The sequence below is a fragment of the Peromyscus leucopus genome, chromosome 6, assembly GCF_004664715.2.
Source record: "Peromyscus leucopus breed LL Stock chromosome 6, UCI_PerLeu_2.1, whole genome shotgun sequence".
Taxonomy (NCBI): domain Eukaryota; kingdom Metazoa; phylum Chordata; class Mammalia; order Rodentia; family Cricetidae; genus Peromyscus; species Peromyscus leucopus.
The window spans coordinates 44,447,948-44,472,659 of record NC_051068.1 but is presented as its reverse complement, the minus strand read 5'-3'; the positions used below and the strand labels follow the sequence as shown (position 1 = coordinate 44,472,659).

Below are 24,712 nucleotides of genomic sequence, written 5' to 3'. Positions count from 1 at the left end.
AAAACATAGACTTCTGTCCCCCTCCTTTCTGGTGTGCTGTCTTGACACCTGGATTCCTATGATTTCGGCATTCACACATCAGGTAGTATTAGCATTTCTACCATGGAAAAGAAAGGAACCTTGCCAAGGTCAAAGGAACCCTGCCGAGTTATGTCTGTGCTTCTAGTAGTAATGATCACTTTGCATAAATGTGTAGATTTTCTGCAAGAGTTAGTTCTGGGCAGACCTTTTAGATCATTAGGAATTTCCAAGGTTGCTTTAATGAAAAGATAATTTAAAAACAAAAGAAAGGGCCTGTGAGGTGGCTCAGTGGCTACAGGCTCACGTTGCCAAGACTGCTGACCTGAGATAGGAAGAGCCAAGTCCTTCAGGTTGTTCTCTAACCTCCATGTAGATAGACCTCATGGCCTGTGCATACACACACACACACACACACACACACACACACACACACACACACAAAATTAATTAAATAATTAATGTAATAAAACATTTAAAACAGAAAAAGAAAAAAATAAGGAAAGAATGCAGCAATACATATGAGCACTGTTTTCCTGGCTACTCATGTCAACCATGATGTTTGCTTTCTAGAAAGCCATTTAAAATTCAGCGAAATGTAATTGTATGCATACTTTTGCTTTCAAGGGGAGATTTCTTTACAGAGAGATAACATAATAGTGATGGCATTATTGCATAATTTAACTACTATAAAGTTAGTCAACTGGGGTTTGTTTTAAATATTTATAATAATGCATCTTTAAAAAATCTTAACAAAGGTTTCTTAAAAAACCGAATGGTGCTTTTGTACAAGACAAAACTGAAAACTAACTGTTCAAGCAGCCATCGAATCACTACCAGGAATTTTGGCTTCTTCTGTCCATCACTCACTGAAAACCGCATGAAATAACTCCTACCCAGACCGTGATGGGTTAGGGGGGCATGAGGAGTGCAATGTTTAATCCCCTCACTTGAGAGAGTATAAATTGGGGTCCTTAGGCTGCCATAAAAAAGCACCATGACCAGGCAACTTGAAACAAAAGGAACTTACTCTGATAGTTCTGGAAAATGGAAATTCTTCACCTATGGGAGCTAACCTGCAGCTGGGATCAATGCGAGGCATTCCCTGACTCCATTCCCTGCCTCTGCCATCACATGGCCATCTTTGCCATGGGTTGTCTGAGTCTATGACCCACCCTAGATCTCACCTTGACTTGACTTATCTGCAATGATTCCTCTTGTCTCTACCTCACCGGTACTGGTATTATAGAGATACACCACTATACCCGGCTGATTTCCATCCCAGGAAGTGGCTGGAGAGGAACCTGTAGCTGGAGAATTCTCTCCAGCTCCCGCCAAGCCTGGGCAGTTTCACAGCCCACTTATAAAATAAACACACAGACGCTTATATTATTTAAACTGTTCAGCCATTAGCTTAGGCCTACCACTGTCTAGCTCTTACACTTAAACTCAGTCCATTTCTACTAATCGACACCTTGCCACGTGGTTCATGGCTTACTGGTACCTTACATCTTGCTTTTTATGGCAGTGTCTCTCTGCCTCAGCCTTCTACTCCCAACATTCTCCTCCTCCTTGTCCAGCCTCCACTATCATTCCTGCCTGGCTACTGGCCAACCAGCATTTTATTTATCAATCAATCATAGCAACATATATTTACAGCATACAGGACATCCCACAGCAGGAACCACCCTACAGAACAGGTAAGCAGTGGCTGTAGGAGTGAATGAAGTCACTTATATACCTACTGAGCTTGGCTTGTTCCACACAATACTTAAGACAGAAATGGGTGCCTAGTGTATTTGGCCAAAGAATGTTTAATATAGCCTGAATTTAAAAATAAATTAGTCAGGAGGCCATTAAAGCTAAGATGATTCTAGTACCGAGATGGTTCCCATGTAAGCAAACCAAAGACCAGCTCAGCGTAAATGGTAAAGTGAAAGTGCATTTACCCAATCAGAAATCTAGCCTCTGTATTTTTTGTGGTGCCTCCTAGGCAGTCAGACTGTGTCAACATGAAGCAAGGTGTGTTGACCCATGGCAGAATGCGCCTGCTGTTGAGTAAGGGGCATTCTTGTTATAGACCAAGGAGAACTGGAGAGAGGAAGCGCAAATCTGTTCAAGGATGCATCGTGGATGCCAATCTCAGTGTTCTCAACTTGGTTATTGTAAAGAAAGGAGAGAAGGATATTCCTGGACTGACAGATACTATTGTGCCTCATCGGTTGGGACCTAAAAGAGCTAGCAGAATCCGAAAGCTTTTTAATCTCTCTAAAGAAGATGATGTCTGCCAATACGTGGTCAGAAAGCTGTTGAACAAAGAAGGTAAGAAGCCCAGGACCAAAGCACCCAAGATTCAGCGTCTTGTTACTCCACATGTCCTATAGCACAAATGCTGTCGTATTGCTCTGAAGAAACAATGAACCAAGAAAAACAAGGAGGAGGCTGCAGAATATGCTAAACTTTTGGCCAAGAGAATGAAGGAAGCCAAAGAAAAGCGCCAGGAACAGATTGCCAAGAGACGTAGGCTGTCCTCTCTGAGAGCTTCTACTTCTAAGTCTGAGTCCAGTCAAAAATAAGTCTTTATGGGTAACAAATAAATGATCATACCTTAAAAAAAAGAAAATTGGGAATCAATCTCCCCCAAGATCCAGCTATACCACTCCTGGGCATATACCCAAGAAATGCTCAATCATACCACAAGAGCACTTGCTCAGCTATGTTCATATCAGCATTGTTTGTAATAGCCAAAACCTGGAAACAACCTAGATGCCCTTCAACTGAAGAATGGATAAATAAATTGTGGTACATATACACAATGGAATACTACTCAGCAGAGAAAAACAATGACATCATGAGATTTGCAGGCAAATGGATGGATCTAGAAAAAATCATCCTGAGTGAGGTAACCCAGACTCAGAAAGACAAATATGGTATGTACTCACTCATAGGAGGATACTAGAGGTGGAACAAGGATGACTGGACTGCTACTCACATCACCAGGGAGGTTACCTGGAAAACAGGACCCCAAGAAAGACTCGAGGATCGCCCAATGACGGGAAAAATGGCTGAGATCTACATGAACAACCTGGACATGAGTGGGAGTAGTGAAGAGCGAGGGTTGAGGGAAAGAGAGCCTGTGGGAGCGGAGATCCTAGCTGGATCAAGAAAAGAGAGGAAGAACAAGGAATAGGAGACCATGGTAAATGAAGACCACATGAGAAAAGGAAGAAACAAAGTGCTAAAGAGGCCCACAGAAATCCACAAAGATACCTCCACAATAGACTGCTGGCAATGGTTGAGAGACAGCCGGAACTGACCTACTCTGGTGATGGGATGGCCAAACACCGTAATAGTCGTGCCAGAAACCCCATCCAAGGACTGAGGAATCTGGATGCAGAGATCCACGGCTAGGCCCCGGGTGGAGCGCCGGGAGTGTAATTAGCGAGAAAGAGGAGGGTTTATATGAGCAAGAATTGTTGAGACCAAGGTTGGATAAAGCACAGGGACAAAGAGCCAAACGAATGGAAACACATGAACTATGAGCCAAAGGCTGAGGGGCCCCCAACTGGATCAGGCCCTCTGAATAGGTGAGACAGTTGATTGGCTTGATCTGTTTGGGAGGCATCTAGGCAGTGGTACTGGGTCCTGTGCTCATTGCATGAGTTGGCTGTTTGAAACCTGGGACTTATGCAGGGACGCTTGGCTCAGTCTGGGAGGAGGGGACTGGACCTGCCTGGACTGAGTCGACCAGGTTGATCTCAGTCCTCGGGGGAGGCTTTGCCCTGGAGGAGGTGGAAATGGGGTGTGGGCTGGGGGGAAGGGGAGGGGGTAGGAGGGGGAAGAACAAGGGAATCCGTGGCTGACATGTAGAACTGAATGGTATTGTAAAATAAAATAAAAGGAAAAAAGAAAGAAAGAAAGAAACCTGGCCTCTGACTAGGGAGACATCCACAAACAATATCTAAATATTCCTCTATAAGCCAATCAAGGAATTTCTTTACTTTGCTTCCTGGTATAGTCTAAACAGGCCAAAGCTCATGATGCTAAAAAGAATTTCTTGGGGCTGGAGAGACATCCCAGTGGTTAGGAGTTCTGTCTACTTTTTCAAAGGACCTGGGCTCAGTTCCCAGCACTCACATGGCAGCTCACAATTATCTGTAACTCCAGAAGATCCAACATCCTCTTACAGACATAAATAAAAATGAATAAATCATTAAAAATAAAATAATAAAAAAGGAATCTCTTGCATCTCTTCTGGTTTTGACAGTGTCTGGCTCATGACTACTTTAATTCTCAAACAACTGCTAACTTGATTTTGTTCTTAAGATTTTTGAGATATAAGTGCACCTACCTACATCTAGTCCCCTAAGGCCCTCTCAATTCCAGAGCTCTGGAGAGTATCAGAAAGAATTTCCCGGGATGCTGGAGACAGGTGTGGAAGCTATCTGGGGTTTGAGAGCCACAATCAGATGTTGGAGAGCTTGGGTTGTTGTTGCCCTGAGTTTCAGGCCTCAGGTTGGGTTTTGCTGAACCTCAGAAGACTGGCGCCTCTGAGGACCCACATCAGAGGTGGGGAGTTTCCATACATCTTATCTCTCTTCCTGTGTCAGGCATGAGAAAATCCTTTGTGTCAATTTAACAACAGTTGGCCGGTTGCACCATAGGTCAAGATATGGCCAAGGAGGTGGAGCAAGAGGACAATGCCAACCTTAGTCATGGCAGAAGTGGCTGAGGACATAAGGATCAGATGACTCATCCTAAAGTCGGGGCAAAAATTTAAAGTGCAACATTCAATCTCAGGGGAGGGAGGGTTTTCAAAGCAGAACAGTGATGTTCCCCAAGGAAACAAGAAGAAAGTTATTTGATGATTAACTTCTTTCAGCTGCACATGATAATATGGCTTTAAGAGTTATGCTGAATTAAAACAAAGAATATTCTATCAGCACTATGACATTATGACTGCATTTTCATTTTGCTACTAAAATGATCAGGCTGGTAATTAAGAGGGTGGGTGGAACAGCAACCAGCAAGTGGACTGTAAGGTACAAGTGAAGAGAGAGCTTCATCTGGCACAGCTGGGTTCAACACAGAACAGCATCATCCCTTTGGAGAGACTTTCACTGTCTTCTAAAAATTAAGTGAAGGCATTAAAGAGAAACCCGCATTTCCACATTTCAAAATTAAGTGCATTGTTTGATAAAAGGGCATAGGCTGTCATGTCTAACACATTGTATCAGTGTGTAAATGGACATGACAGGCTGTTCTGAGATGTCCCTGGTGTCATTGTTTCTTAGGGACACAAAAATAAATCTATCATCAGCACCCCCCCCCAAAAAATAACACCATTGTGATAAACTAATTGTATACTTCAAAATACTTTTTTTTGAAATTCTGAGCAACAGTGTGATGGCATTGGAAGATGGGGCTCTGGAAGATAATTAGTTCATGAAGGTGGAGGCCTGATGAATGGGATTAGTGCCATTTACAGAACCAAGTGAGCTTTCTCATCCTCCTTCTACCATAAGAGAGCATGGTCTATAAGTGAAAAAGTGAGCTTTCTCCAGCCACCAAGTCTTTATTACCTTGGTCATGAACTTCCCAGTTTCCAGAACTTAAATAAATGTTTGCAGTTTGAACCACCTCATCTGTGATCTATGGTATTTTGTTGCAGCAACCTGAACTGAGTAACACAGTCGTGCATTTACCTGGTGTGCTGGCAGAAGGCTTACAAATGGTGTCAACCGCCAGATGCAAATTCTGCTGATGCAAAAGCAGAGGACACCCTAGAATTCCCTGCTCATAGGTTAGTCCTGTATACATTCATACTGTGAGAACATTTATATTTTGAGTAGTCAAGTTGAACATTCTCAGTAACAGGTATCTAGTGTTTATCAGGGGCCACCAGCAGCTGCTCTAAGAGCTCTACAGGTGATTCTTCACCCGAACTTTACACCAACCCTGTGGGTTCAGTGTTGTTCTTCTCTCCATTCTGTATATGAAGGAGCACTAGGAAAGTTGAGCAGTGTTACTCAGTTAGTGAATAGCATCCCCAGAAGTCAGTTAGGAGGCATGAAAATAAAATTGAAAACCAGACCAGTCTTGGGTAAGTACAGCTGTTTTGTTTTGTTTTGTTTTGTTTTTGTCTTTTGTTTTGTTTTGTTTGTAATATGTAGGAAAGGAAATTGTGACCATTTCTCATCATTTCCCTCTCCCTATTCTTCAGAAATGTTCCACCTCACATGAACCATGTTGTTGACTGGCTCAGCAGCAGCCTTCTTGAACAGAGGTCTTCTCTCCCTCTGACATGTTGTTTTCCCTGGAGCGGTAACCACAGCATAGGAGGAAGGAGGTTATCACACATGCTCAGAACAGTACCCAACAACTCTCCCCCAAAGAACAAAAATGGTAAGGGCACAGCAAACAGCATTCATTTTGCTCTGCACCAGCAGTTCTAAACCTGTGGGTCATGGCCCCTTTGGAGATCAAATGACCCTTTTACAGGTTGCATATCAGATATCCCTGTATATCAGATAGTTGCATTACAATTAATAACAGTAGCAAAATTACAGTTATAAAGTGGCAATGAAAATAATTTTATGGTTGGGGGTCATCACAACATGAGGAACTGTGTTAAAGAGTTGCAGCATTAGGAAGGTTGAGAAGCAAGCCTTTAAAAAAGTTGGTGTCTTCATGGATTTCTTTATATTCATTGAGTGGGTTGCATTTATTTTGACAAAATAGAAGTAATTATAAAATTTTCCATTAAACCATAAAGTACACTACATATACATCAAAGGAAATCATACAAGAAACATTCAAACATGAAGAAACATGAGAAATGTTTTGTCCAATTTCCAGATTTTTTTAAACTAGGGCCAGGCAGTGCACACAGTTTGATTCAGCTGGAAACCCCTGTTCTCTGAACTAACCTAGAGCTTTTTAGGTTATGAAAATATACTATACATGGATTCATATGCTCATGCAGTCACATATTAACAAGTACACAGACTCCTGCATACACACGGAAATAAGCACATACATGTACACAGACATCCCAAGAACATGTGAGCAAGATGCAGTCACACACACACACACACACACACACACACACACACACACACACACACACACACATTCTTCCATATGAAGTCATAGTTCCTGAGCAATACTTAGTGACAGATGGAGATCCTCTGCCATAAGCACATTTGCGTGCTCATAAATGTGTTCAAGAAGTGGAAGGCAGTGTCAGGTCCCAGGAATTTGAATGATGTCATTTCAGGCAGAGGAGAGAATGAGTACGTGTCCAGTATCCTTCCATTTGCTTCTGTGTAGAGGATTCTTGTCCTTAGGACTGTTTAACAAAGTAAATAAATATTCTTGAAAAGATGTTAACATTTCCTTTCAAACAAATTTGGCTCAAACTCATCTTGCTTCCCCACAGGTCTGGTTCACTTAAAAATAATTTTTTTAGTGATTGTTAAACACAAACAAATAGCATGTGTAACTTACAAATGTGCATTCTTCAAGTAGACAAAGTGACTCAGAAATGTGACTGTGGTTTCCTGCTCACCATGCTTAAAGTCTTGCTGCTTAAAAGAGTCTTGTAGGGTTTGCCTGGTTTTCCTTCTGTTTCACCCAGGGTTTCTTCTGCTCCTTTGGGATTCAGCTGTAGATAGAACCCAAATACAGTTTTCCCATTTTTAATTCTGAAATACAGAATTTCCTAGACCCAAGTGCTATGGGATGGTCTGTATGTCAAATGCTCTGATTGATCAATAAATAAAACACTGATTGGCCAGTGGCCAGGCAGGAAGTATAGGTGGGACTAACAGAGAGGAGAATTGAGAGAACAGGAAGGTGGGAGGAGACACTGCCAGCCACCACCATGACAAGCAGCATGTGAAGATGCTGGTAAGCCACGAGCCACATGGCAAGGTATAGATCTATAGAAATGGATAAATTTAAGATATAAGAACAGTTAGCAAGAAGCCTGCCACTGCCATACAGTTTGTAAGAAATATAAGTCTCTGTGTTTACTTGGTTGGGTCTGAGCGGCTGTGGGACTGGCAGGTGACAGAGATTTGTCCTGACTGTGGGCCAGGCAGGAAAACTCTAGCTACACCCAAGCTTCTTGTGTTTATGGTTGGGTTCAATATAAGTGGTTTGCCTGACCCATGTGCTCCAACTTCCTTCATATGGCAGTGATATGTAATAGCTGAGATGGTACTATTCAACTATTGATCTATTTAAACATAAATACCACAATTAATTAGAGATGGACTTGTACTAAAATATCTGACCTTTCTGGGTTCTCCAGAGAGTCCTGAGGGGTAACTGCAGATAAAAGACAAAAATCCTGAAAAAGATGTCATCTAGGCAAAGTTATTCTCAATAAAGGACTTCATGGGGCTAGACTTTCATTAGCATTGTTCAGTGAATTACATCCTTAAGTGTTGAGTGATCTAGTCTTTCGCCCTGGCCAGCTCAGGGTAACTGTGGAACAGGTCATAAGGAAAGATTTGTTTCTGAAATCTACGTATGTTCACGTGGAGAAAGAAGCACAAGAGTGGGGTCAAGGAGAAGGCTCAAACCAGAAAGTGCTTGTCACATGAACAGGAGGACCCGAGTTTGATCCCAAGAACCCATATAAAAAAGCCAGGCATGGTAGCAAGCACTTTGAATTCCAGTACTGGGAAAGAAGAGAGACAAAAGAAGATCCCTGGTAGTCACAGGCCAGCCGATTAAGCCTGATTAGCAAGCTACAACCTGTCTCAAAGAAAATAAAAATTTTTAAAAGGGTGTGCAGAGTCTAAGGAAAGATAGCAGAGGCTGTCATCTGGCCTGTACACACACATGCATGTGCACATGCACAGGGACACACACACACACACACACACACACACACACACGCATGCATACACACAAGTGTGTTTTGCTTGGTTCCTTACCTCCTTCATAACCTGTCATCTCCAATGACAGATAAATGAGCACAGTGGGAAGATGTAACTTCACATCATCAGAGAGCTTCACAAATATTCTAATTATATTACAGAAATCAGTTCTATGCCAAGACTAAAGTGCCCTAGTAAGTGAGTTGAGGATGGCTATAGGTCCCTTATGTTCTATATGCATAAGGAACCCATGTATGTGTTCACATGACACAGTGGCACCCCGAAGACTTTGCACTGAACTGAGAGTCAATTCCACTACTTCAATAGAGCCCAGAAAGCCCCCTGGTGATGCACATGTACTGCTTCCACCTCATCACAGTCCTCCCACAACCAGCTCATGGGATCCAGTCCCTCTGGCTTGTGTTTTCTGTCCCTGGGATGTGGTCAGCTTTTTCTTTCCTAAGATTATGGGCAGAACCATGGAATGTACTTGCCCAAACATTCCAAGGGAACATTTCCAGATATCCCACCCCCAAACCATGCTAGACTCATTTGTGAAATGGGAGTACTTTGATAAAGTTACCACGAGGCTTATGTGAGAAACCGAAGGAAGCAAATGCTTGCACACCACTCCACTGAGTTCTCGGTCTCCTCTGAACTTTCCTGTCATTTACACCTAGTTCATGTCCCCTCATCACTAAGATTGTCCCCAGTTTGCACTCATATGCAGTCTTGTCCATGGAACCATATCCTATACCAGTTCTGGTTTCTTAGGTTCACTATCATCACAGACCAGTAGACTCCTATGTTTTTAGTTTAGAGTCCATCTGCCCTCACTAGCTGAGAGGTCTTTGTTGGCCTCCTTTTCTACTGCATTACCAGTGCATTGAACATTCTAGCATATCGCAAGTGCTCAATTAATGCTTTTGAATGAATGCTCTGGATGTTTCACATAGCATTTTTATTCGCCTGAACTATTCAACAGACTATCATTGCTCTATTTTAAAGATGGTGAAAAATGAACCTAAGATGACCGTTAAAAATTATAAGCTAGATATTTGTTCATTTGAGGGCCAACACTCAACTAATGGTTTATTAAAGATTACCTCTTTATTAGTTAAGTAAATGAAGGAGGGATGGACCTAAAGGACATTTCAGGCTAGCTACTTCTGCTTGGGCGAGCATCTATCTGTAAGAAAAAATTTCCTTATGATGAAATCCGAGATTCCCTTTACAACAAAATGTCATAAAATACACTCCTACCAATATATCAGCTGTAACTGTGCTAGGCTACTTCCACCAACATCTGCCTATAAGTCTTTAAGATATATTTTTCCTAGCTTTTAGGAATCTGAGGTAGACACGGCAAGCTTGAGAAGCAGCTCTGAGATGTCAGACTCCTACTGCTTGGCTTTGCCCCTCATGGTCACCACAAGGTGGCAAGATGGCTACTGTGCCTCCAGGAGTCACATGACCTTCTAACCTCAATCACAGGCTAAGTTATTTTCTGTTGGACATTTTATCTCTCAAGAAAAAAAAAAACCACTATTAAATGGATCACCAAAATGATGACGGCTTGCAGGATGTCTTATCATTTCTTTTATTCATTTAATACAAAGATCAGATAAGCTAGGTAAAAATAAGAGAAAAGATTTCAAGTCTGGTTACCATATCCTGGCCCACACCTCTGGCAGAAGCTTGCTACTCCATCAGAGCCCTAATCCCTGGTAAGACCACCACCACCCCACCTGCACCTGCCCAGCATAACCCCAACAACACCTCCTCTCCTTGTCGCCATATCCCAGTCCATACCTCTGGTGGAAGCCTCCTACCCCATCATAGGCCAAGCCACCTCACTGAAAACCAGGTAAGCCACACACATCACCAGTGCCCATCTGATCTTCCTCTCCTTGTCACTATATACCTGCCCACACATCTAATGAAGCCTCCTACTCTACCAGAGACCAAGGGAGCATCCTGAACCACAGAGGATCTCGGGCCAGATCAGAGGTCACACATATAGCCAGAACTCCAGCCCCAAAATTGGGCAGCAACCCCATGCTGAACCAGAGGCCATCTAGGCCATCAGAAGTCCAGCCCCCACCTCATGGAGACCCCATACTCCACTACAAGTCACTACAGCCAGAAGACCAGAAAGGAAACAAAAATCAAGGAAGAAAACGCCCACCCAACAAGGACAAATCCAGAAATCAGCACCTAGACCTATAATCACTCCACATACAGATGCCTAAACATCAGTATAAGAACACAATCAACAACAGCCAGAGCAATATGTCACCACCAGAGCTCATCCATCTTAGTACAGCAAGCCCTGAATATTCCAATACAGCTGAAGCATAAGAAAATGATCTTAAAACCAATTTTATGTAGCTGATAGAGGTCCTTAAAGAAGAAATGCATTAATACCTTAAAGAAATAGAGGAAAGGAAAATAAAAATTGAAAGAAATCAATAAATTTCTGAAAGAATGTCAAGAAAGTCAAGAAAAAAACAAACAGTTGAAAGAAATGAATAAAACTGATCAAGGCCTGAAAATGGAAATAGAAGCAATAAAGAAAACCAAACTGAGGGAATTCTGGAAATGGAAAAATCTAGATAAGTTAACAGGAACTACAGATACAAGCATCACTAACAAAATTCAAGAGATGGAAGAGAGAAACTTGGATATAGAAGATATGATATAAGAAATAGATATATTGCTCAAAGAAAATGTTAACTCTGAAAAATTCCTGACACAAAACATCCAGGAAATCTGGGACACTATAAAAAGACCAAACCTAAGAATAATAGGAATAGAAGAAGATTCCCAGCTCAAAGGCCCAGAAATACATTTAACAAAATCATAGAAGAAAATTTTCGTAACCTAAAGAAGGACATGTCTATAAAGGTAGAAGCTTAAAGAAGCTTAAAGAACACCAAATACATTGGACCAGAAAAGAAAAACTCCTCATCACATAAAAAAAAAACAAAAAAAAAAAAAAAAAAAAAAAAAAACTACCTTCAATCACATACAAACAAAAATAACACAACAGAACAAAAGAAAGAATATTAAAAACCAAAAATAACCACAGACAGAGCACCCCCCCCCCCCCCCCCCCCCCCCCCCCCCCCCCCCCCCCCCCCCCCAGATATTAAATGCAAAAATAAAGGACAAATAACATATAAGGCAGGCCTGTTACAATTACACACAACTTCTCAATGGAGAGTCTAAAAGCCAGAAGGCCTGGAGAGATGTGCTGCACATTCTCAGAGACCACAGACGCCAGGCCAAATTACTATACCTAGCAAAACTTTCAATTACCATAGATTTAAAAACAAAAAATAATTCTTGATAAAGTCAAATTTAAACAGTATCTATCCATAAATCCAGCCCTACAGAGGGTACTAAAGGAAAACTCCAATCCAAGGAGGTTAACTACACCCACAAAAACACAGGCAATATCTCACACCAGCATAACCCATAGAAGGAAAACACACACACACACACACACACACACACACACACACACACACAAACAACAATTACAACAAAATAACAGCACTTAATAATTATTGGTCATTGATATCTCTCAATAGCAATGGACTCAATTCTCCAATTTGAAAAGAAAAAAAGCACACTAACAGAATGGATGCTAAAACAAGATCCATCCTGCTGCTGCATACAAGAAACACACCTTAACATCAAAGATAGATATTACCTCAGAGTAAAGGATTAGAAAAAGATTCTACAAGCAAATGAACCCAAGAAGCAAACTGGAGTAGCTATTCTAATAACTAACAAAATAAACTTCAAACCAAAATAAATCAAAAGAGATGGGGAAGGATACTTCATATTCATCAAAGGAAAAATCCACCAAGATGATGCCTCAATTCTCAATTGCCCCAAATACAAGGGCACCTTATATTTGTAGTGGAAACACTAGTAAAGTTTAAATCATACATTAGCCCTCATACATTGATAGTGAGAAAATTCATTACCCCACTCTAACCAATGGATAGATCGTCCAGACAAAAACTAAACAGAGAAATACTGGCACTAACAGATGTTATGAACCAAGTGAATCTAACAGATACCTGTTGTTGGTTAGTATTTTAGTCTTTTTGGGGAGCCTACACCCAGCCCTGAAATAAATTCACACCTGGAGTCTTATTATAACTTGTGAATGCCTGGCCTTAGCTTGGCTTAGTTTCTAGCCAGCTTTTCTTAACTAATTCTATCCTGTCTATTTTGTCTCTGGGCTTTTCCCATTCTCTTACTTCTATCAATCTTACCTTTACTCTGTGGCTTGCTGGTTGTGTAGCTGGGTGGCTGCCCCCCAGAGTCTTCCTCCTTCTCTGGCTCCTCTTCTTCTTTTTCTCTCTTCTGAGATTTCTCCTTTTCTTTATCCTCTCTGCTTCCCAGCCCTGCCTATCCTTTCTCCTGCCTTGCTATTGGCTGTTCAATCTTTATTATACCATTAGATGTATTAGACAGGTACAGCAACACAGCTTCACAGAGCTAAACAAATGCAACATAAACAAAAGTAACACACCTTAAAATAATATTCTACTATAGATATCTACAGAACATATCACCAAACAGAAAAGAATACACCTTTTCACATCACCTCATGGCACATTCTCCAAAATTGACCACATACTCTGTTACAAAGTAAATCTCAACAGATAGAAGAAAATTGAAATAACCCCCTGCATCCTACCAGACCATCATGGATTAAAGTTGTATTTCAACAACAGAAAGACTTACAAACACATGGAAACTGAACAACTCTCTACTGAATGACTACTGTGTCAAGAAAGAAATAAAGAAATCAAAGACTTCCTAGAATGCAATGAATATAAATGCACAGCATACCCAAACTTTGAAACACACTGAAAGTGATGCTAAGAGGAAATCTCATAGCACTAACTGTCTTTATAAAGAATTCAGAGAGCTCTCATACTAGTAACATAACAACACACCTGAAAGCTCTAGAAGAAAAAAGAAGTAAATGCACCCAAGAGGAGAACACAGCAGAAAATAATCAAACTGAGGGCTGAAATCAATACAATAGAAACAAATAGAACAATACAAAGAATCAATGAAACAAAGAATTGTTTCTTTGAGAAAATCAACAAGATAGACAAACTCCTATCCAAACTAAATAAAAAGCAGAGAGAAAATATCCAAATTAACAAAATCAGAAATGAAAAGGGGGACATAACAACAGACACTAAGAAAATCCAGAGAATCCTTAGGTCATACTTCAAAATAGGAAAATCTAAAAGAAATGGACAAATTTCTTGATAAATACTACTTACAAAAGTTAAATCAGGATAGGATCAACAATTTAAATAGACCTATAGCCCCTAAGAAAATAGAAGCAGTCATTAAAAGTCTCCAAACCAAAAAAAGTCTAGAGCCAGATGGTTTCAGTGCAGAATTCTATCAGATTTTCAAAGAGAAACTAATATCAATACTCTTCAAATTAGTCCCTAAAACCGAAACAGAAAGAACATTGCCAAATTCATTTTATGAGGCCACAGTCATCCTGATATACAAACCACACAAAGACTAAACAAAGTAAGAGAATTACAGACCAATTTCCCTTATGAACATTAATGCAAAAATACTCAATAAAATACTAGCAAACCAAATCCAAGAAAACATTAAAAAAAATCATAATCTTCATCAAGCTGATTTCATTGCAGAGATGTGGGGATGGTTCAATATACAAAAATCTGTCAATGTCATACACCATATAAACAAACCGAAAGAAAAAAAAAACACATGATCATCTCATTAGAGGCTGAAAAAGCCTTTGATAAAGTCCAACACTCCTTCGTGATAAAGGTCTTGGAGAGATCTAGGATACAAGGGACATATCTAAACATAATAAAGGCAATATACAGCAAGCTGACAGCCATCATTAAATTAAATGGAGAGAAACTCAAAGCAATTTTACTAAAATCACAAACAACACAAGGCCGTCTACTCTTTCCATATCTATTCAATATAGTACCTGAAGTTATAACTAAGGCAATATGACAACTAAACTAAATCAAGGGGATACAAATTGGAAAGGAAGAGGTTCAAGTATCACTATTTGTAGATAATATAATAGTATACATAAGTGACCCCAAAAATTCTACCAGGGAACTCCTACAGCTGATAAACACCTTCAGTGTAGTGGCTGGATACAAGATTAATTTAAAAAAAAATTAGTAGCCCTCCTATATACAAATGATAAATGGGCTGAGAAAGAAATCAGGAAAACAACATTCTTCACAATAGCCACAAATAATATAAAATATCTTGGGCTAACTCTAAACAAGCAAGTGAAAGACCCGTATAACAAGAACTTCAAGTCTTTGAAGAAAGAAATTGGAGATGATACCAGAAGATGGAAAGATCTCCCATGCTCACAGATCGGTAGGATTAACATAGTAATACTGGCTATCTTATCAAAGACAATCTACAGATTCAATGCAATCCCCATTAAAATCCCAAAGCAATTCTTTACAGACCTTGAAAGAACAATACTCAATTTCATATGGAAAAACAAAAAACTCAGGATAGCTACAACAATCTGTGTAATCAAAGAACTTTGGAGGTATCACCATTCCTGATTTCAAGCTCTGATACAGAGCTATAGTAATAAAAACCACATGGTATTAGCATAAAAATAAACAGGTGGATAAATGGGATCTAACTAAAGACCAAGACCTGTGGACACCCAATTTTCAACAAAGAAGCCAAAATTACACAGTGGGAAAAAAAAAGTATCTTCAACAAATGGTGCTGGTCTAACGATGCAGAATGTAGAGGAGTGCAAATAGATCCACACAAAACTCAAATCCAAGTGGATCAAAGACATCATCATAATCCATATACACTGAACCTGACATAAGAGTAAGTGGGATGTTGGTGGGACTGCAAAATTGTACAGCCACTCTGGAAATCAGTATGGCGATTTCTCAGAAAATTGGGAATAAGTCTTCCTCAAGACCCAGTTATACCACTCTTGGGCATATACCCAAGGAATGCTCAATCTTACCACAAGGACACATGCTCAGCTATGTTCATGTCAGTATTATTCATAGCCAGAACCTAGAAACAACCTAGATACCCCTCAACTGAAGAATGGATAAAGAAAATGTGGCACATATACACAATGGAGTACTATTCAGCAGTAAAAAACAATGATATCATGAAGTTTGCAAGCAAATGGATGGAACTAGAAAATATCATGTCCAGTGAGGTAACCCAGACTCAGAAGGACAAACATAGTATGTACTCACTCATAAGTAGATACTAGATGTGAGAGAAGGGATGGCCAGACTGCAACCCACAACTCCAGAGAGAATAGCTAAGAGGGAAAGACCCTAAGAGGAACACATAGATGACCCTGTGAAGGAGAAGTGGATGATATATACATGAGTGGACTGGGTATGGGGGGGCAGAGGGCAAGGAGTGGAGGATGAGAAGATAGGGGAATGGTATGGTCAACGTGGAATAGGGACAGAGTGGGAGGACAGGGAGGAAGATACCATGATAGATGAGGACATCATGGGAATAAGAAGAGGCATGGTTCTGGGGAGGCTCTCAGGAATCCACAAGGATAACCCCACCTTGATCTTCTGGCAGTGGTCCAGAGGGTGCTTGGACTAATCTACTCTGGTGACTGGTCTAGCAAATAACCTAGCCGTCATTATAGAGCCTTTGTCCAGTGACTGATGGAGGCAGATGCAGAGATCCATGGCCAGGCACCAGACTGAGCTCTGGGAATCTAATTGATGAGAGAGAGGAGAGATATTGCAGGTGAGGGATGTCGGGGTCATGATGAGAGGATGTGCAGAGATGACCGGCCACACTAGTGGAAAACTATGAGCTGTGGACTGGTGCCTGTGGACCCCCCATGGGACTGGACTAGGCCCTCTGAATATGGAAGACGGTTGTTTGGCTCAAACTGTTTGGGGGCCCCCCAGGCAGGGGGATCAGGATCTGTCCCTGGTCTATGGGCAGGCTTCTGGGAATCTGGTGCCTGTGGTGTGACACCTTGCACAGCCTTTGTGCAGTGGGAAGGAGCTTGGACCTGCCTAGTTTCAGTGTGCTGGGCTCTGCTGACTCCCCATGGGAGACCTCGATTTTGGGGATGTGAAGATGTGGGGTGGCTCAGGAAAGAGGGCTGGGGTGGGGGAGGGAAGAGGGGGGATCTGTGGATGGTATGTGGAGTGAGTAGAAAATTTCTTAATAAAGAAAAAAATTGAAATGAAAAAAAAAATTAAGTGGGAGATAGTCTTGATTGAATTGGCCCAGGAGACAACTTCCTGAACAGGATACCAATAATACTGACACTAAGATCAACAACTCATAAATGGGACCTCATGAAACTGAAAAGTTTCTGTAAGGCAAAGGACACTATCAATAGGACAAAATGGCAGCCTACAGAAAACAGGAAAAGATCTTCACTAACCCCACATTCAATAGAGAACTAATTTCCAAAATGTATAAAGAACTCAAGAAATTAGATATCAAAAAACCAGATAATCCAGTTAAAAAGTAGGGTAACAGATGTAAGCAGATCATTCTCAACAGAAGAATCTCAAATGGCTGAGAAACACTTAAAGAAATGTTCAACATCCTTAGCCATCAGGGAAATGTAAATCAAATGACTCTGAGACTTCATTTTACACCTTTCAGAATGGCTAAGATCAAATACAAGTGAAAGTGACAGCTCACACTGGGGAGGATATGGAGCAAGGGGAACAGTCCTCCATTTCTAATGGGAGCACAAACTTGTACAGCCACTTTGAAAATTAATGCAATGGTTTCACAGAAAATTGGGAATTGATCTACTTCAAGACATTGGGTGTATATCCAAAGGAGGCTCAGTCATAACACAAGGACATTTGCTCAACTATGTTCATAGCAGCTTTATCTGTAATAGCCAGAACCTGGAAACAACCTAGATGCCTCTCAACTGAAGAATGGGTAAAGAAAATGTGATTTATTTACACAATGGAATACTACACATCTGTTAAAAACAATGACATCATGAAACTTGCAGGCAAATGGATATAACTAGAAAAAAATCATCCTGAGTGAAATAACCCAGACACAGAAAGACAAATATAGTATGTACTTACTTGTAAGTAGATATTAGCTGTAAAGTAAAGAATAATCATGCTACAATCCACAGGCCCTGAGAGGCTAGATATCAAGGAAGACTCAAGGGGGGACACTTGGATCTCCCTGGGAAGGAAAATAGAATAGTTTTAATGGGTCACCTGGGGGGCATGTGGGTATGGAACATGAGGGATCAGGTTGGAGGAAGATTACTGAAAGAGATGACTAGAAAAGGGGGGCATCTGATGGTGAGGTAGAAACCTAGTTCAAGGGAAATTCCCAAGAATCTACATGGATGACCCCAGCTAAGACTCCTAGCAATAGGGGATATGTAGCCTGAACTGGCCTTCTCTTGTGATCAGGCAAGACTTCCAGTGGAGGGATTGGGACCCCAACTCAGCCATATAACCTTTGACCTACAGTCTGTCCTGCCTAAGAGATATGCAGGGGTAAGGGTGGTGCAGGGATTATGGAGTGGCCAACCAATGACTGGTTCACCCTGAGACCCATGCCACAAGAGTGAGCCCACCCCTGACAATCAATGGCTTGGAGCACCATGACCCAGAGGCAGGATAGCTCAGAGACCTAAGATAGAACCAAACATGACAGGCAAGTAGATAAATAATTTTTTTTAATTCTAAATAATGATGCCTAATGATATTCTGCTATACTCATAGACTGGTGTCTGTCCCAATTGTCATCAGAGAGGCTCCACCCAGCAACTGATGGAAATAGATGCAGAGATCCACAGCCAAACTTTAGTTAGAGCTTGGGTAATCCTACAGAAGAGAGGGAGGAAGAAATATAGGAGCCACAGAGGTCAAGAACATCACAAGAAAATCCACAGAATCAACTAACCTGGCCTCACAGGGCCTCACAGGAGCTCACAGAAACTGAACTGATAACCAGGGAGTCTGCATGGGACTGAGCTAGGTCCTCTGCATGTATGTTACAGTTGTGTAGCTTTGGTGTTCTTGTGGGACTCCTGACAGTGGGAGCAGGGGCTGTCTCTGACTCTTACTGGCTTTGGGACCCTACTCCTCATACTGGGTCACCTTGTCCAGCCTCAAAAGGAGGGGAGGTCCTTATCTTACTGCAACTTGATATGCCATGTTTAGTTGATATCCATGAGAGGCCTGCTCTTTTCTGAATAGAAACAGAAGAGGAGTAGATGGGGGGGCACAGAGGGAAGGTGGAGGGGAGGGACTGGGAGGGAGGAGAAGTGGGGAAATGGCAGTCAGGGTGTAAAAGAGAGAGAGAGACAGAGAGAGAGAGAGAAGAGAGAGAGAGAGAGAGAGAGAGAGAGAGAGAGAGAGAGAGAGAGAGAGAGAGAGAATAAAATAAAATCAAGTCTCTAATGTTTCAGATTACTACAGAACAAGTTACTTTGAGTCCTGTAAAATACAGGTTTTTCAAACATTGGTGAACATCCTTTCAGCCAAATGCGATCAGGTGTTGGACAGCAGCTTCATAGCCATTTTCGGATCATTTAACAAGTTCTGTCCAGGATTCAAACTTTGTTCTCTCTGTAAGGGCCATCCACCTGAAAATCTCCAGCTGCCATGGAGGGCAGCACAGCAGAGCTGATTCCTCGCTCCTGGGGAGGTATAGGGATGAAAATTTTCAGATGCTAGAAACTGGCTCCCCAGTAACTATCTCCACACAACACAACCTTGGTTTGCTCAGTTACTGACTCAGAGGTTAGGCTCCCAGAGTAGGCTTCACTCTAGCTCCATCAACCAGATCATGACTGGTAAAAAGTAATGAGGAAAGTGTGCTCATGTTTAAACTTGGTTCCTTTTTATTCCCATCCTTCATGGTCAAACATAGCTCCAACTCAAAACACAAACTCTTGGTCAAGCACTTGTAGCTTCTCCTTACCAAATCCCACACTTGATGACATGTGCTTGACTTGAGCTTCTAATTCTGGGAAACAAAGCTAAGGGAAATGTGTAGCTCACTGGCAGTAATCAGGGAGAGATGAACATTCCTGTGAGGAGCTCATGGCTTATCTTGTCACATCAGAAGCCATCAAAAATGGTTAGCCACCATTACGGCTCAAAGGCACACACTTTCAAAATAGTTTGAGAATGTAGAGAAGGGGCCTGGGAATGTACACTGGGAAGCACCATGAGATTGGAGCAGCTACAAAGCCTGACCAGGTAATCCACGGAGAAGAGGCAATGGCATGGCAGGGATGCGGAAAGGACTGTGTTGAAGCGTGTTAAATGGAGACCCCAAACTGCAGCATCAGCAGAAGATGATGGGCCTGCATGATGCTGTGTTTGGCAGGAATAGGAACACGAAAAGACATCATCACTGTATTCAGTCAGAACTTGGGGTGGCAGTATTAATATTATTGCTCTATCTTTAGTTAAGGAATTCTAGGTGTGATTAAGAGAATGGAATGTGTGCTTTTAAAATGAAAACACAAATGAACAAACAAAAAACCCAGAGGCAAAGAGAGAAAAAGCCAAGGCTCACATGGAGGGAAGGCCTCTTGACTTCACTAGGGTGAAGGGGAGGCTTGATGAGTCAGGGAATGAGTGTTATTTCTGATGGCAGTGTTAATTCTGAGCAGAATCTCTCAGTTAGGCATATGTGCTCACTTCCCTGACTGCAACACAACATTGCCAACCCTTCTTCCTCATTCTTGGCTTGTCACCTCAAACCACTAATCAACAACTGTGTTCCTCTGGAAGATGGCTGGATGAGGCCTCTGGCTGTGGCAGAAAGAGGCCAGACAGTAATGCTAGCTGCTCTCATTTTCATGCTCAGGGTAAACACCAGCAGATCTCAGCCATGAATCAATACACTATCAATCCAGACGGCTGGAACATAACCAGTTAAGAGTTGCCGTGGGCACAAAACATGAGGGGGTTTCTGCTGGGTATTCATGCAAACTGCATTTTACCACAGGGACTCAGAGGAACAGACCTCTTGAAACTGAGAGTCATGTGTGAGCGCTTATATGCTTTGAGTCCTCCTCATGTGTTCAAGGACTCTGGTTACCATTCAAGTATTCCTCAGGCTGTGGAGATATTGGGCTCTCTTTTCATTCTGGATCACTCTGGAAACAAACAAAGACGTTAGTAAATTTATGCAAAGAATAGTTCATTGGGCTGAAATGATCCAGGCTTTCATGTTATGCAATGTGTGTGTGTGTGTGTGTGTGTGTGTGTGTGTGTGTGTGTGTCTAGTCACCTAGCCAACTGCCTTCTTTCATCTGTATTATCACCATTATTTCTGATATCTTTCACTCTTCCTCCCTCTGCCAATTCAGCCTTCACATGTTAGAAAGAGCTTGATAAAATAATTGTAGTAATGTTTTGGTTGAATTGGGGAAGTGGAGAGGATCTGGGAGGACTTCAGGAAGGACAAAGAATATGACCAAAATATAGTGCATGAAATTTTTGAATATATTTTTAATGTAAAAACGAAAAAATCACTTACTGCAATGTAGTACTGAGGTACTGAGTACATCCTAGAGGCCTTGTTGTGGGCTATGTCCAGGTTCTATAGTATGGTTGTCAGTAGATGCCCTTCCCTCTGTTTGCCTGGGATAGCCTGATTCCCACCCACTGTCCCAGTATTCTTACAACCATGCTTCATCCTCATAAATGGCAAGGTTTGGAAGAGCGGAAAGAACATAAATTGTGTAAGCATGATGTAGAGTAGAAAGGAAAGGAAAATCTTAGGGTCATGAAAAGGGGAAAAGAATCTCTGGCTCTGGAACGGGTTCGAGCCTTTGCCAGCAGCAGGGTAAGAACTCCAGCGAGTCAGCAGCTGCTTGTATCTTTCTTCCATCCCCAGACATGAACCTGTAATTTTCTAGGAAGCTCACCGGGCACCTCAGGTCCAGGGAAAGGATGTGCACAAAACCCCTCGTGCAACCCTGGGGCCTTCTGGTTTGGCTTTATCACTTTATAATCCTATCAAAGGCGACTCTGGAGCCACCTCACTTATCTTATTAAAATCGAAGGGGGGAGGGGTTTCTTAGCAACTCTTTGAGATGTAACCTGAGAGCCACCAAAATGGTCTATGTGGATAATGCTAAGACAATTAATTGCTTACTCTCTTTGGGAGAAGCCTGGCCCCACGCTTTAGTATGTTTTACTTACCCTGCTCTCCCTTGGGAAACACAAGCCCCATGTGGGTGTGTGTCACGCTCTTCTGTGATCTTCTCTTGGCCCTCATGCTAAGCCTTTCATAATGTCACCAGAGGAGTGTGTCAGGCTGCTGAGGGAGGCAGTGTGCAGCTGTGCCCCTGCCCTCTCTCTGATGACAGGTGCTCTGAGCATTCCAGCCCAAGTTTCCCCGCTCTGCTCTTCGACTCCATGATGTCGCCATGCAAAGCACTTTTGGACTTCTGAGTTTGGATTTCCTCTAGTCTGAAATCTTTCACACGTGCATTTTTTTTCCTGCCTAAGACATTTTCAATTTTATTCACTTGGCTAATTCATACTCATCCCCAAAAACATTCTCTCTCTCTCTCTCTCTCTCTCTCTCTCTCTCTCTCTCTCTCTCTCTCTCTCACACACACACACACACACACACACACACACACACACACATGAGGTTACTGAATTCTCATTTCTGTCAGGGTTGATGTGCCCCTATGGACCAGACGGTTATCTCCATCATTTATTCTCCTGTGTTCCCTTAAGGACCACATATTCTTTCCTGTTGCCATACACCTGCAGCAGAACAATGAGTACGCTTGAACACACAGCATTCCTATTTACTAATTAATTTGCCGTTTTCACTGAAAACTATAAAAATAAAGAAGTGTCCCAAGGGAGAGGATAGCAAGGAGATGTTTCGTCCTAACGTCTCACTGTTATGTAAGAGCAAAGAAAGAATGAAGGCTTTCACTCTGGTGCCAGCTCCAAGGTCTCCTCCATCCTGTCCTTGAGCTCAACAGCAGAGAAGACACAAAGTTACTCCTCATAGCCCAAAGGCTTCTGGGTACTGTCCGCTCTTCTCACCATGACCACTCCTACAGAAGTTACAATAACATTCATCATTTCCCCTTTCTGGGCACTAAAGGAAGCAGTTAGTCAAAAAGTCCTCTCCGTTTTAAAAAGGGAACCATTTAAAGGATAGAAAGAAACACCCAGTTTCTGTCTGGCCTTTGTAGATTTTAGGTTCCAGTTCTGAGCTCCTGCAGAGAGAATGATGATTTTTCATCTCCACAAAGGGTGTGTTCAGGGGAACAGGCTCAGGCCTGCTTTACTGGCCCAAATCTCTTACCATTGCAGCAAAGAATAGCTCTTGTTTGGGGTGCTTTATTCAAGTCAGCTGATACTCAAGTGTCACCTCCACAAACATGTATTGATCACCTCTGAGCACAAGGCATTGTGCTAGAGGGAGTTGAGTTAATTTTAAATGCTTCCTAATTGCCCTCCAGGAGGCTAAGGTTAAGGTAATTCTTAATCAAAACCATTCCGCCTTTACTGAGAAAAATGTAAGGACAATGTAGCACTACTCTCCACAAACTGAAATCACCAGGTGAGCTTTTAAAAATAGTGATGTCTGAGTCCCACCTCATGCAGTCTCATTTAATTGGTCTCAAATGTGGCTGGGCCATCGGGAGTTTTCAAAGTTCACCAAGTGGCTGTTATGTGCAGCCAGCATTATAAAGCACTTTGTCGGGCACAGCTCCATCTACAAACTGCCTCTCATAGAGTAGTCATCAGAGTTGCTGGATAAATAGATGCTAAGTCCCAAGATGCCCTGACCTACTTCACTGGCGTGGTGGTCTAGAAAGAGGTCCCAGAAGGACAGTTGAAAGAGACCTGGACTCCGGAGGTGGCCCTGCTCTGTTGTTCAGAACTGAGGGTTTCACTGGTGTGATAAGTGAAGACACTAACTACATTAGCATTTTCCAAAGGTCCTTTTTTTTTTTTTTAAGAAAATCATCAATGACTACCTTGTATCTAATCAACACACGGTATTTATATCTGCTGATGGAGAACAGTAAGATAATGGGAGACATATTTGCAGTGTGTAATGCTCAAGTTAAAGTAATTAGCATTCCATTTCCACAAACTGTTAGGAAGCTTCGGATAGTTCTGGTTGCTTGAAATACTCAGAAAGTCATTGTAAAAAAATTGCCCTGCTATTCCATAAGGGCCCTTGAGCTGGTTCCTCCCACCTAGCAGTTCTGAAGTTATTATTAATTTTTTTTTTGAGCTGAGGATTGAACCCAGGGCCTTGCGCTTGCTAGGCAAGCGCTCTACCACTGAGCTACATCCCCAGCCCTTGAAGTTCTTTTCTCACCTCTCTTGATGCCCCTGCATCCCTGCCCTCTTCATGTCTAGGCTGCTGTTCTGTTAGCACCACACAATCTGACACGTGGACAAGGAACCAAGACATTGATTGCATACTCACTATCACTTGATAAGTCCTTTTCTTTTAATTTAAAATTTAAAAGAAAAGCAGAAGAATAGGGGCGTGGAGAAAGAGGCATGTAGATTGACATGAAAGAAGACCATTAGCAGAAAGACTGGAAATCTCTGCCCAACAGCATGTAACAATGGCATGTATAAGAAAAAGCTTGTGAGATCTGGAGAAGGTGGACGCCAGCTAGTGAATAGCCCATAAAGGGTAACGATGCTAAGGATTTGGAGCTTTGAGTTGGGAACTGTCTCTACTCACTAGCCTCTTTCCAT

At 41.9% G+C, this 24,712-nt stretch overlaps 1 pseudogene; it reads left to right on the top strand.

Annotated features, from left to right (window-relative positions):
- Nucleotides 1-2,030: 2,030 nt before the first annotated feature.
- Nucleotides 2,031-2,642, top strand: LOC114706307 (annotated as a pseudogene).
- The last annotated feature ends 22,070 nt before the right edge of the window (nucleotides 2,643-24,712 follow it).